Genomic DNA, 14,801 nt, shown 5'->3' on the forward strand with positions numbered 1-14,801 from the left:
TCTTCTTCTTCTTCTTCTTCTTCTTCTTCTTCTTCTTTTTGTTTTTTGATGTGGTCCCAATAGTTCATTTAGTTCATTTTTGCTTTTGTTTCCCTTGCCTCAGGAGACATATGTAGAAAAATGTTGTTATGGCTTATCTTACAGAAATTACTGTCTGTGCTCTCCTATAGGATTTGTATGATTACATGTCTTACTTATGGGTTCTTAATCCATTTTGGGTTTATTTTTGTGTATGGTATAAGTAATTGGTACTGTTTCAATTTTTGCATATAGCTCTCCAGTTTTCCCAAGATTTGTTGAAGAAACTGTCTTTTTCCCATTGTATATTCTTGCCTCCTTTGTTGAAGATTAATTGACCAAATAATAGTGGGTTTATTTCTGGGCTCCTTATTCTGTTCCACTCACTTATATGTCCATTTTTGTGCCAGTAACATACTGTTTTGAATACCACAGAATTGTAGTTTATTGAAAACTGGGATTGTGATATTTCCAGCTTTATTCTTCTTTTTGAAGATTTCTTTGGTTATTTTGGGTCTTTTGGGGTTCCATAGAAAAAATTAGGATTTTTTTTTCCAGTTATGTAAAAGTGCTATAGATATTAAAATAGGGATTAAATTAAATCTATAGATCTTTTGGGTACTATGGACATTTTAATATTTCTCTTCCAAATCACGAGCATGGGCTATTTTTCATTTTGTTTGTTCCTTCAATTTTTTTCATCAGTGTTTTATAGTTTTTAGAGTACAGGTCTTTCACCTATTGGATTAAGTTTATTCCTTGGTGTTTTACTATTTTTGATACAATTATAAATAGAATTTTTCACTTGATCTGTCTGATATTTATTAGTGTGTACAATTACAACATATTTCTGTACCTAGATTTTGTATGTTGAGACTTTGCTGAATTCACTTATCAGTTCTAGTAGTTTTTTTGAAGTGTTTGTGTTTTCTACATATAGTATCATGCCATCTAAAAATACTGTAAGTTTTATTTATTCCTTCTGAATTTGGATGCCTTTTATTTATTTTTCTTGTATGATTTCTGTGGCTAGGAATCCCAGTACTAAGTTGAATAAAAGCAGGGAGACTGGCCATCCTTTTTTTGTTTCTAAACTTAGGGGGAAATCTCTCAATTATTCACCATTAAGTATGCTGTTAGTTTTAGGTTTTTCATATGTGACCTTTATTATGTTGAGATATGTTCCCTTTAAACTTACTTTGTTGAGGTTTTTTATCAGGAATAGATGTACTTTGTCAAATGCTTTTTCTGCCTCTATTGAGATGACCAATTTTTTATCCTTTCTCTGGTATATATGATATGTCATGTTGATTTTTGAATACTGAACCTCCCTTGCATTCCAGAAATAAACCCCACTCAATCATGATGAATGATTTTGTTTAATGTACTACTGGATTCTATTTTATAACATTTTGTTGAGGATATTTGTGTCTATGATAATCAGAGTTGTTGGCCTGTAGTTCTCTTTCTTTGCAGTGTCTTTATCCGGTTTTGGTGTCAGGGTAATGCTGACCTAATAACATGCATTTGGAGTCTTTCATTCCTCTTCTATTTTTGATTAGTTTGTGAAGACTAGATGTTAACTCTTTTTAAAGATTAATATATTTGAGAGTGAAAGAAAGCAAGAAAGAATGAGGGCAGGGGTAGAGGGAGAGAGACTCTCAAGCACACTCCACACTAAGTGTGGAGGCTGATGTGGGGCTCAATCTCACAACCCTGAAACCAAGAGTTGGATGCTTTAACTGACTGCACCACCGAGGCATCCCAGGTATTAACTCTACTCTAAACATTTGGTAGGATTCCCCCATGAATCCATCAGGTCCTGGACTTTTGTTTGTCAGGAGTATTTTGATTACTGATTTCATTTCATTGCTGGTAATCAGTCTGTTCAAGTTTCCTCTTTCCTCCTGGTTCAGTTTTGACTGCTGAAAATATATCCATTTCTTTTCTGGTGTTGCATATGTTTGCATATAACTTTTAATAATATTCTCTTATAATTCTTTGAATTTCTGTTATGTCAATTATTTCTCCTCTTTCATTCTTGATTTTACTTGAGCCTCTCTCTCGCTCTAAGGGGTGTGAATGAGAATTCATCAATATTGTCAATTTTTAAAAATCTTTTCAAAGAACCAGCTCCTCATTTCATTAATCTGTTCAATTGTGGGTTTTTGTTTTGCTTTGTTTTGTTTTTAATTTCTATATCATTTATTTTTAAAAGTTTTTATTTATTTATTTGAGAGAGAGAAAGAGAGAAAGAAAGAGCAGGAAAAAATGCAAGGAAAGGGGGAGGGAGAAGCTGACTCACTGCTGAGCAGAGAGCCCAATGTGAGGCCTAATCCCAGGATGCTGGGATTATTACCTGACCTGAAGGCAGACGATTAACCTAATGAACCACCCAAGCATCCCTATTCATTTATTTCTGCTAACTTTTATTATTTCTTTCCTTGTATTGGATTTGACTTTTGCTTCTTCTTCCTTTTCTAGCTCCTTTAGATATATATTTATGTTGTTTGAGATTAACCTTGCTGCGTGTGATAGGTCTGTATTGCTATAAAATTCCCTCTTAGAACCACTTTTGCTTCATCCCAAAGGTTTGAGACAATCGTGCTTTCTTTTTCACTTCTCTCCTTGTATTTTTTATTTTCTCTTTGAGTTCTTGATTAACCACTTCACTGTTTAGTAGCATTTTCTTTTACATCCAAGTATTTTTGTACTTTTTAAACTTTTTATTTAAGTTCCAGTTACTTAACATGCAATGTTATATTAGTTTCAGGTGTGCATTAGAGTGATTCAACATTACCATATAATACCTGGTGCTTATCACAAGTACACTCCTTAGTCCCCATCACCCATTTAACACATCCCTCTGCCCACTTCCCCTGTGGTACCATTAGTTTGTTTCTATAGGTAAGAGTCTATTTCTTGATTTGCCTCTTTGTCTTTTTCTTTTCCTTTCCTTGTTTGTTTTGGTTTTAAAATTCCACATATGGTAGAAATCGTATGGTATTTGTTTTCTCTGACTGTTTTATTTTGCTTAGTATAATACTTTCTAATTCCATCAGTGGCATGGCACACGTCAAGATTTCACTCTTTTGTGGCTATGTAATATTCCATTGTATATAAGTACCACATCTTTATTCATTCCTTAGTTGATGGACACATGGATTGTGTCCACACTTTGGATATTATAGATAATGCTGCTCTAAGTAGTGGGGAACACGTATGCCTTTGAATAAGTATTTTTAGATTCTTTGGGTAAATTCCCAGGAGTGCAATTGCTGCATTGATGGGTATTTTTATTTTTAACATTTTCAGGAACCTGCATACTGGTTTCCAGAGTGGCTGCACCAGTTTTCATACCCACAAATGGTGCAAGAGTTTTCCCCCTTTCTCCACACCCTTGCCAAAATCTGTTGCTTCCCATGTTGTTGATTTTATCCATTTTGACTAGTGTGGTGATATCTCATTGTAGTTTTGATTTGTATTGCCCTAATGGTAAGTGATGATGAGCATCTTTTCATGTGTTTGCTGGCCATCTCTATGTCTTATTTGGAAAAATGTGGATTCATGTTTTCTGCCCATATTTAATTGGTTTATTTATTTTGGGGTGTTGAGTTTGACAAGTTCTCTATATATGTTGGATACTAACTTTTTATCAGATATGTCATTGCAAATATCTTCCTCCATTCCCTAGATTGCCTCTTAGTTTTGTTGATTATTTCCTTTACTGTGCAGAATCTTTCTATCTTGATGAAGTCCCAGTAGTTTAGTTTTGCTTCTCTTACCCTTTCCTCAGGTGTCATTATCTAGTATGAGTTTGCTACAGACAATGTCAAATAGGTTACTACCTGTGTTCTCTAGGGTTTTTTGGTTTCATATCTCACATTTAGGTTTTAAATCCATTTTGAGTTTACCTTTATGTATGGTGTGAAAATGTGGCCCATTTTCTTTTTTTTTCTTTCTTTCTTTTCTTTTTTTTTTTTTTTTCATGTTGCTGTCCTGTTTTCCCAACACCATTTCTTGAAGAGACTTTTTCCCATTGAATATTCTCCCCTGCTTTGTCAACGATTAATTGACCATATAGTTATAGGTTCATTTCTGTGTGGTCTATTCTCTTCTGTTGATTTATATGCCTGTTTTTGTGACAGTACCATACTGCTTTGATCACTACAGCTTTGTAATATAGCTTGAAGTCTGGAATTGCGATGCCTCCAACGTTATTTTTGTTCTTCAGGATTCCTTTGGTTAATTTGTGGTTCCATACAAATTTTAAGATTGTTTGTTCTTGCTCTCTGAAAAATGCTGGTGATATTTGATTGGGATGCCATTAAATATGTAGATTGCTCTGGGTAATATAGACTTTTTAACAATATTCTTTCTTCCCATCCATGTCCATGGAATAGCTTTTCATTCCTTTGTGTCCTCTTCAATTCCTTTTATCAATGCTGTATAGTTTTCAGAGTACAGCTTTCACCTCTTTTGTTAGGTTTACTTTCAAGTGTATTATGGGTATCGGTGCAATTGTAAATGGGATTGATTCTGAAATTTCTCTCTCTGCTGCTTCATTCCTGGTGTGTAGAAATACAACACATCTTTGTATATCGGCTTTGGATCCTATGTCTTTACCAAATTTGTTTATCAGTTCCAGCATGTTTTTGGTGGAGAGTTTTCAGTTTTCTATATATACTATCATGTCATCTGCAAAGAGTGAAAGATTTACTTCTTCCTTCCGGACTTGGAGGCCTTCTATTTCTTTTTGTTATCTGAGTGTTCTGTCTAGTACATGCAGTACTAAGTTGGATAAAAGTTGTCTTGTTCCTGATAGTAGGAGCAAAACTTTCTTTTTTTCCCCTTGAGGATGATGTTATCTGTGTGTTTTTCATAGATGTCTTTTATTATGTTCAGGTTTGTTCCCTCCAACCATACTTTGGTGAGTGTATTTATCATTAATTGATATTGTAGTATGTAAAGTGTTTTTACTGCATCTATTGAGAGGATCATATGGTTCTTACCCTTTCTTTTATTAATGTAGTATATTGTGTTGATTGAGTTGTAATGTTAAACAATACTTGCAACAAAGGAATAAATTACACTTGATAATGTTGATTGATTTTCTTAATGTATTGTTGCATTTTGTTTGCTAATATTTTGAGAATTTTTGTATCTATGTTCATCAGGGATATTGACCTGTAGTTTTGTTTTGTTTTGTTTTGTTTTTAACAGCACCTTTATAAGGTTTAGTTCTCAGGGTAATCAGCATTACTTCACAGAATGAAGTAATTTGGAAGTTTTCTTTCCTTCTTTCTTTATTTATTTTTTTGGAACAGTTTGAGAAGAATAAGTATTTACTCTTCTTTAAGTGTTTGATAGGCTTTACCTGTGAAGTCATCTTGGTCTAGAATTTGTTGGCACTTTTTTTTTTTATAAACCCAATTTCAGTGCTGCTTATCTGTCTGATCACGGTTCCTTTTCCTTCCTGTTTCAGTTTTTGTAGGTTATATGATTCTATGCTTTATCCATTTCTTTTACATAACCCAAGTTTTGGTACATAATTTTTCATAATACTTTATTTGTTTGGTATAGGTTGATTTTTCTCCCTCTCATTGTTGTTTTATTATTTTGAGTCCTTTCTTTCTATCCTCTTTTTCCTAGATGTGTCTGCCTACAGATTCATCAAATTTATTGATTTTTTTTTCAGGGAAGCAGATGTACTTTTGTTGTCTTTGTTATTTTTTACTTTCTGTATCAATTATTTGTGCCCCAATATTTATTCTTTTCTCCCTTCTGCTGTTTTTTTTCAAAGTCAAATATACCTTTTTTAAATATTTTTTTAAAGATTTTATTTATTTATTTGACAGGCAGAGATCACAAGTAGGAGGAGAGGCAGGCAGAGAGAGAGGAGGAAGCAGGCTCCCTGCTGAGCAGAGAGCCCAGATGTGGGGCTCCATCCCAGGACCCTGGGATCATGACCTGAGCTGAAGGTAGAGGCTTTAACCCACTGAGCCACCCAGGTGCCCCTCAAATATACCTTTAAATAATCAAGCTATAAAGATAGAAAAATGCTATTTTTTTTATTATGTTAGTCACCATACACTACATAATTACTTTTTGATGTAATGTTCCAACATTCATTGTTTGCATTTAATACGGTGTTCCATGCAATACATACCCTTCTTAATACCCATCACTGAGCTAACCCATCCCCTCATGTCCCTCCCCTCTAAAGCACTCAGTTTGTTACTCAGAGTCATAGCCTTTCATTGTTTGTCTCCCTTCAGATTCCCCCCCTCCTTCATTTTTCCCTTCCTTCTCCTAATGTCCTCCATGTTATTCCTTATGTTCCACACATTAGTGAAACCATATGATAATAGACTTTCTCTGCTTGACTTGTTTCACTCAGCATAATCACCTCCAGTTCATCCATGTTGATGAAAAGCAGGATAATCATCCTTTCTGATGGCTGAGTAATATTCCATTATATATAGGTGGACCACATCTTCCTTATCCAATTCATCTTTTGAAATGCATCTCTGCTCTTTCTACAGTTTGGCTATTGTGGACATTGCTGTTATGAACATTGGGGTGAATACTGACCTTCATTTCACTACATCTGTATCTTTGGGGTAAATATCCAGTAATGCAATTGCTGGGTCATAGAGTAGCACTATTTGTAAATTTTGAGGACCCTTCACACTGTTTTCCAAAGCGGCTGCACCAACTTGCATTCCCCCCAACAGTGTAAGAGGGTTCGCCTTTCTCCACAGCCTCTCCAAAATTTGTTGTTTCTTGTCTTGTCAACTTTTGCCATTCTATCTTGTCTAAGGTGGTATCTCAATGTGGTTTTTATTTGAATTTCCCTGATGGCTAATGATGATGAATATTTTTCATGTGTCTGTTAGCCATTTTTGTGTCTTCTTTTGAGAAGTGTCTGTTCATGTCTTCTGCCCATTTTTTTTTTTTACTTGACTATCTGTTTTTTTGGGTGTTGAGTTTGAGAAGTTCTTCATAGATCTTGGATATCAGCATTTTGTCTGTAGTGTCATTTGCAAATATCTACTTCCATTCTGTGGGTTGCCTCTTTGTTTTGTTGACTGTTTCTTTTGTTCTGTTGAAGCTTTTATCTTGATGAAATCCCAAAAGTTCATTTTCATTTTTGTTTCCTTTGCCTTTGGAGACCTGTCTTAAAAGAAGTTGCTGTGGTTGACATCAAAGTGGTTACTGCCTAGGGCTTTGATGGATTCCTGTGTCACATCGAGGTCTTTCATCGATGTAGAGTTTATCTTTTGTATGGTGTAAGAGAATAGTCTAGTTTCATTCTTCTTTATATAGCTGTCCAATTTCTCAGCATCATTTATTGTAGAGACTGTCTTTTTTCCACTGGATATTTTTTCCTGCTTTGTCAAATATGACCATAGAGTTGAGGATCCATATCTGGGCTCTCTATTTTGTTCCATTGATCTATGTCTCTGTTTTTGTGCCAGTACCATGTTGTCTTTGTGATCACAGCTTGAAATCAGGCAATGCGATGGTCCCAGCTTTGTTTTTTTCTTTTTCAACGTTTCCTTGGTTGAAGGAGATTTGGAGTCTCTTCTGATTCCATACAAATTTTAGGACTGTTTGTTCCAGAACTTTGACAATTGCCATTGGTATTTTGATCAGGATGATGTTGAAATAATAGATTGCTCTGAGCAGTATAGACATTTTAACAATGTTTATTCTTCTGATCCATGGGAATGGAATGTTTTTCCACCTTTTTGTGTCTTTATTGATTTCTTTCATGAGTGTTCTGTTGTTCCTTGAGTATAGATCCTTTATATCTTCGGTTAGGCTTATTGCAAGTTATCTTATGGGTTTTGGTGCTATTATAAATAGAATCTATTCTCTAACTTCTCTTTCTACAGTTTCATTGTTAATGTATGTGAAAGCACATTATGTCTGTGCATTCATTTTGTATTCTCTCTTTACTGAATTGCTGTATGAATTCCATTAATTTGGGGATGGAGTCTTTTGGGTTTTCCACACAGAGTATCAGGTGATCTGTGAAGCAAAGAGTTTGATTCTTTGCCAATTTGAATACATTTGATTTCCTTTTGATGTCTGATTGCTGTTGCTAGGACTTCTATACTCTGTAGAATAATACTGGTGGGATTGGGCTTCCTTGTCATACTCCTGATCTTAAGAGAAATGTTCTCAACTTTTCCCCATTGAGAATGATATTCACTGTGGGTTTTTCATAGATGGATTTTATAAAGTTGAGGACTTTTCCCTCTATCCCTGTACTATGAAGAGTTTTAATCAGGAATGGATGTTGTATTTTGTCAAATGCTTTTTCTGCATCCATTGAGAGGACCATGTGGTTCTTCTCTCTTCTTCTAATGTGTTCTATCATATTGATTGATTTGCAAATGTGGAACATCCTTGCATCCCACCTGACTGTGATGGATAATCCTCTTAAAGTACTTTTGGATGCTATTAGCTAGACTCGTTTTGAGAATTTTGGCATCCATAATCATCAGGGATATTGGTCTGAAATTCTCCTTTTAGATGTGGAAGTTACCTGGTTTTGGGATCAAGGTAATGCTGGCATCATAGAAAGAGTTGGTTGGGAGTTGTGTGGGCAGGGGTTTGTGCTGGTCTTCTGGGGGAGGAGCTCACTGGGCTGGAACTGAGGCAAACTTGACTGAGAAGAACAGTCTTGTTAGAGCGGAGGGGTGTGGGACTTGGTGTAAGTAATTTAAGCAGTCAATGTATTCACCAATCTCCTTTCTGAAGGTGGCTTTTTGTTTATACTGAGGGGAAATGGAGGGAAATTTTGTTGGTCAGCTCCTTTGTCCCCAGATAGGGATTTCCATGCCCTTTAAGAATATGCTCCAAGAAGTGGGGATAAGCCTCCCCAACCCTGATGTGCCTCAGGCAGTCTTCAAATCACTGTTTTTATCCAGTCTTCCCCCAGGTTGTTTGCCTACCTTCTTTCCAGTAGCAGGGCAGTGATTTCAGTGTTCTAACCCAGACAAGCCCACTAACCATTAAAATCCAGGCTTTAAGCTCTCCTGCTTGCATGAACTCATTAAATTAACCCCTCTTGTTTTCCAAGCCAGTGGCTTGAGGGAAATATTCTCCTTGTAAATTCCCTTATGTGCTCTACTCTCACACCCTTCCCTGTGACCAAGGCTCTCTCCCCTCTGCAGCACTCGCAGTCTGTTTCTCCCCAAACATGTCTCTGAATTTCTTAACTTATTGGATATGGCCTCTTCTTTCCCTTTAGTTGTGGTGTTTTTTCTGTCAGTTTGTTTGTTATTTTTTATATTTTCTATCTTTTTGTTGTGGTTCTGACTGAGCTCATCCACTCCTCTCTCAGTCTGGGGACTGTCTTTATGAAAACTACTTTCAACTATTTAGCAAATACATTGCTTATCTCCATTTTATTTAATTATATTTCTGATGTTTTTTCTTGGTTATTTGTTTGGAGTATATTCCTCTATTTCCTCATTTTGGTTGAGTTTCTGTGTTTGTTTCTATGAATTAAGCCAAAGAGCTATTTCTCCTAGCTTTGAAGGAATGATCTTGTGTTGGAATGTCCCTTTTGTAGCCCCTTCTATAGCCTGCATATGCCTGGTGGCTTTGCATGGCTGTACCATTAGTGGGTGTGAGCTGGGCGTTCCAGAGCAGTCTTCACTAGGGCTGCCCTAGTTGAATAGCTGACATTAAAGCAGGTATCGACCAGGGGATCCTGGGTTGCTTCACATAAGGTTCACTGTTGTGAAATGGCTGAAACAAAAGCAACCTTCAGCCATAGTGGTTCTGGAATCCCCTTTGCAGGTGTCATGTTGGTGGCACAGTCTGAACTGAAACTGGAATGGTCTAATTTTACCCACGGCACTTTGTTCAGGGGACATCACTGTGGGATGGCTGGAGCAAAAGTGGGCATGACCCAAGGGCTCACTATGCACTCTGTATAGGGGCATCATTGGTGGGATGGCAGGATTTGAAGCAGGCACATGGCAGGTGGTCCCAGCATGCTCTGTACCAGAGTCACCCTAGTGGGATGCCTACGTTTGAAGATGGTGTGAGTCAGGAATCTAGGGATCTACAGAGGGGAGGCTGTGGCATCATACAGAACTGAAGTGGGTGTGTGTTATGTCCTGGGGTATTCCATACATTGGGTGCCCTTGTGGGTCATCTAGAGCTAAAGTGTTTGCAACTCTTTTATTTCCTTGCTGTTAAAGCTCAGCCACCATCATAAACAACATAGTAACTATCTGGACCAGGAAGTTCATGATCAACTGACTACTTCAATGGAAACAAATGGTCATTGATGTTCTTTACCCCAGAAAGGCAACAGTATCTAAGACAGAAATTTGGGGAAATCTAGCCAAAATCTGATCTAGTACAAGTCCAGACTAGATATCATCTTTGTTTTTGGATTTAAAACCCACTTTGATAGTGGCAGTCTTTGGAATTATGTATGATTCCTTAGATTATGCAAAGAAAAATGAACCCAAGCATGGACTTGGTCTCTATAAGAAGAAAAAGATCTCAAGGAAATAATGAAAGGATTGGTAAAACAGAATGAAAAAAAAAAAAAAAAAGATCAGAGACTGAAAAAGCCAATGTTGGTGCTGGCAAAAAGTGAGCTGGAGATTGGACAACAGAAGGAGTAAAAATTCTGCAGTGACTTTATATGTTGTGTAGATTTTTCAAGAAAGAATTAATAAACTAAGAACTTTTATGTGAAAAAAATAAAGTATGTTCAAGTCTGGGGTGTCCTGAGATTTTTATGCTGTGTCACCTTGGTGTGATGGCTGGAGTTATAGTGGGTTTGTCTGACTATGTCCAGGTATGCACAACAATGCGACAACCTTGGTTGGACAGACAAAGTGCAGATAGGTGCAGGTGAGGGGTCACCTTGAGGGGATTGTTGGGGATGACATGAGCTGTGGGCCTAAGACTCATTACATACCTCACCTACATACCTCAGACACCCATACCCTTCTCCTCTATGTGCTGTCAAGGTGGAAAGGAACATAAATCATTGTGATTTCCAGCGCCTCTGTTATGGACAACATCCCAGCAGCTAATCTGATATTTGGAAGATGCTCTAGGGCTGTTTCTTTTATAATTTAGTTGTTCTTTTAAACCACTGCTCTTTCTTCTGTGCCCCAGGTTTGCTAGGGCTGGTATGGCTTAAGGGTCCTGGGTTCACTGAAACAGCAGGCAGGATATGGTATCTATATCCTGCTCCAGTCTGCACTTTCATGGTGGAGGGGGAACATGAGCAATAGTTTTGTCGCCCCCCCAATCCCAGTGAGCATTCCCACAGGACCCCTGACATTTTGTAGAAGGCTTAATTCCTTTAAATTCTAGTTGCCCCTTTGAACCATGGCTTTTTCTCTATGCTCCAGAGTCAAGTAATTTGCTCCCAGTCCCTCAATACTACCCCTTCCCATGCTGCAGGCTACAGCTTGTTGCCCTGGGTTGGGGTTCCCATGGTAACTGTGTCTCTGTCTCTCCTGCCATTCTCTGTGTGGCCCCTCTATCTTTTGTTGTGCACAGGCTGTTCAGTCAGCCATTGGTTCTTCTTCAAGAGGAGTTCTTCCATATGTAGGAGTAAATTTGGTGTTTCCCTGGGTGAAGTGAGTTCAAAGTCTTCCTACATCTCAATATTAGGTCTTCTCTCTTCTTGGGTTCATATGTATATATATTTACCAATTAATTCTTAGATGGATACTTAAGTTGCTTTCATATCCTGGCTATTGTAATAATGCTGCAATTAACATGAGGGTGCAGCTATCTTTTGAGTTAGTGACTTCTTTTACTTTGGATACAACTCAGAAATGGAATTGCTGGACCATGTGACAGTTTTATTTTAAAATTTTGAGGAAATTTCATACTGTTTGTTGTCCAGATGGGCACCAGTTAGCAGTACCACCAACAGTGTACAACTTTTCTCTTTTCTCCATATCCTTGCTTACCATTGTCATCTCTTGTCGTCTATAATAGCCATTGTTAATAGGTGTGAAATGATATCTCATTGTGTTTCTGATTTATACATTCAAGATATATAGCAATGTTGAGCATCTTTTCATGTACCTGTTGGCTATTTGTCTCCGTTCTTTGGAAAAATGACTATTCAGATCCTCCATCTATTATTTAATTGGATTGTTTGTTTTTTGTTTTGCTAATGAGTTTTCATATAAGATTTGCAAATACTTTCTCCCATTTGGTAAGTTGACTTTTCCTTTTTCTAATTGTTTCTTTTGCTGCATAGAAATTTTTAGTTTGATGTAGTCCCAGTTGTTGATTTTTGCTTTTGTTGCCTTCACTTTTGGTGTCAAATCCAAAATATCATTACCAAGACAGATGTCAAAGGGCTTAACACATATGTTTTCTTCTAGAAAGTTTGTGGTTTCCGACCTTACCCTGATTTATTTATTTACTTTTTAAAGATTTTATTTATTGATTTAAACGAGAGAGAGAGATCACAAATAGGCAGAGCAGAAGACGGGGGGGGGAGCAGGCTCTCCACTGAGCCAATAGCCCAATGTGGGCCTCGATCCCAGGACCCTGAAGTCATGACCTGGGCTGAAGACAGAGGCTTAACCCACTGAGCCACCCAGGTGCCCCTAATTTATTTCTGATCTTTGTTATTATCTTCCTTCTACTAGTTCTTGGCTTAGTTTGTCTCTTTTCTAGTTCCTTGAGGTATAATGCTATTTTTTTATAGGAGAACTTTCTTCTTTCTTAATGTAGGCCTTTATTGCTATAATTTTTTTGTCTTAGAGCTTCCTTTGCAGTATTCCACAAATTTTGGTATGGTGTGTTTCCATTTTAACTTATCTCACAGTATTATTATTATTATTATTTGTAATTTCTCTTTTGATTTCTTGTTTGACTTATTGGTAGTTCAATAACATCTTGCTTAATCTCCACATATTTTTAAATTTTTTTTCAATTTTCATTTTATAATTAATTTCTAGATTCATACTGTTATGATCAGAAAAGATACTAATATGGTTTTAGTGTTCTTAAATTTATGAAGATTTGTTTTGTGGCCTTATATATGACATTGCCTAGAGAATGCTCCATATTCACTTGAAAAGAATGTGTATTTTGTTGCTTAAGGATGGAATGTTGTGTGTATGTCTATTAAGTCTATCTGGTCTAATATTGTTTAAAGCCAACGTTTTTATTGATTTTCTGTTTGAATAATCTAAGTGTTGATGAAAGTGGGATATTAAAGTCCCCTACTACTATTGTATTGCTATATTTATTTTCCTTTTTTTAAGTCTGTTAATATTTGTTTTATATTTAGGTATTCTTGTTAGATTTATAAATATTTACAAATGTTATATCTTCTTTTTAGACTGGCCCCTTTTTCAGTATGTACTGATCCTTTTTGTCTATTATTACATTCTTTATCTTAAAGTCTATTTTGTCTGGCATAATTATAGCCACCTCAAACTTACTTTTCAATTCTTTTGTTTCTAAGTTATTTTAGTTTTATCTACCACTAAATTTTCTGTCAGTTTTTTTCACTATGTTTTGGCATTTTATGATCTAATCTTAAACAACAAACTAGGAAATGTATAAGGACCCAGAAGGCTTTTTTTTTAAGATTGTATTTATTTATTTGAGAGAGAGACAGCATGAGAGAGGGAGAGAGAGAGGACAAGGAGAGGGGAAGGGTGGAGGGAGAAGCAGACTCTCCACAGAACAGGAGCCCAATATGAGACTTGATCCCAGGACTCTGGGATCATGACCTGAGCCTAAGACAGCCACTTAACTGACCAAGCCACCCAGGCACCCAGGGCCTTTTAATTTTTTTAAAAGATTTTATTTATTTATTTACTTACTTATTATTTGTTTGTTTGTTAGAGAGAAAGAGAGAGTGCACAAGCAGGGGAGGGTCAGGCAGAGAGAGAAGCAGGCTCTCCACTGAGCAAAGAGCCAGATGTAGGACTCAATCCCAGGACCCTAGGATCATGACATGAGCCAAAGGTAGACAGTTAACTGTCTGAGCCACCCAAGCATCCCCCACGTGGCTTTTTAAGATATGCATTTACTAACTGTATTGTTTGAAAGATTCTAGTACCATGTAAGAAGAATGAGATATGAACTCAGACAGACCTGATATGAGTACCAACAATTAATCCTGGTGTAACCTTAGATTAAACTCACTAAGTGTAAATTTTCTCATATGTATTTGTAACAGTTGTGGTCAACATTTCCACTGAATTTAAATGATATTGACTCAAATCTTCATTCAGGGATTTCATTATTTTTTTTCCCTTAGTTCCAGGTACTTTCATGTCTCTTATGTTTCTCTTAGTCAGTCCTGATTCTGCATTCTTTCTTTAACTCATCTTACTTTTTAAAGTGTGCTGTGTTGTCACTTCTCTGTGCAATGTGGCCCTATGCTAGTCTGTACTGCAATTCCTCTGCTTTCTAAAATAAAGAAGGATAATATTTACTGAAGTGTAGCAAGCAACTTAAAATTGAAGAAATTTTCATTCTTACTATTGTTTTTTAAATTTTCGCTGTTACAGCAATTCCTCACTGGACATTTTATTTTTCTCTCAGTATCAGATTCTGATTTTTTAAAAAAGATTTTATTTATTCATTTGAGAGAGAGAGGTAGAGAAAGCACAAGCAGGAGAAGAGTCAGAGGAAGACAGAGAAGCAGACTCCCTGCTGAGCTGGGAGCCCAATGTGGTGCTCAATCCCAGGACCTGGAGATCATGACCTGAGCCAAATGCAGATCCCTAACCATCTGAGTCACCCAG

This window comes from Enhydra lutris, unplaced genomic scaffold (assembly GCF_002288905.1).
Source record: "Enhydra lutris kenyoni isolate GAN:26980312 unplaced genomic scaffold, ASM228890v2 scaffoldscaffold79, whole genome shotgun sequence".
Lineage (NCBI taxonomy): Eukaryota > Metazoa > Chordata > Mammalia > Carnivora > Mustelidae > Enhydra > Enhydra lutris.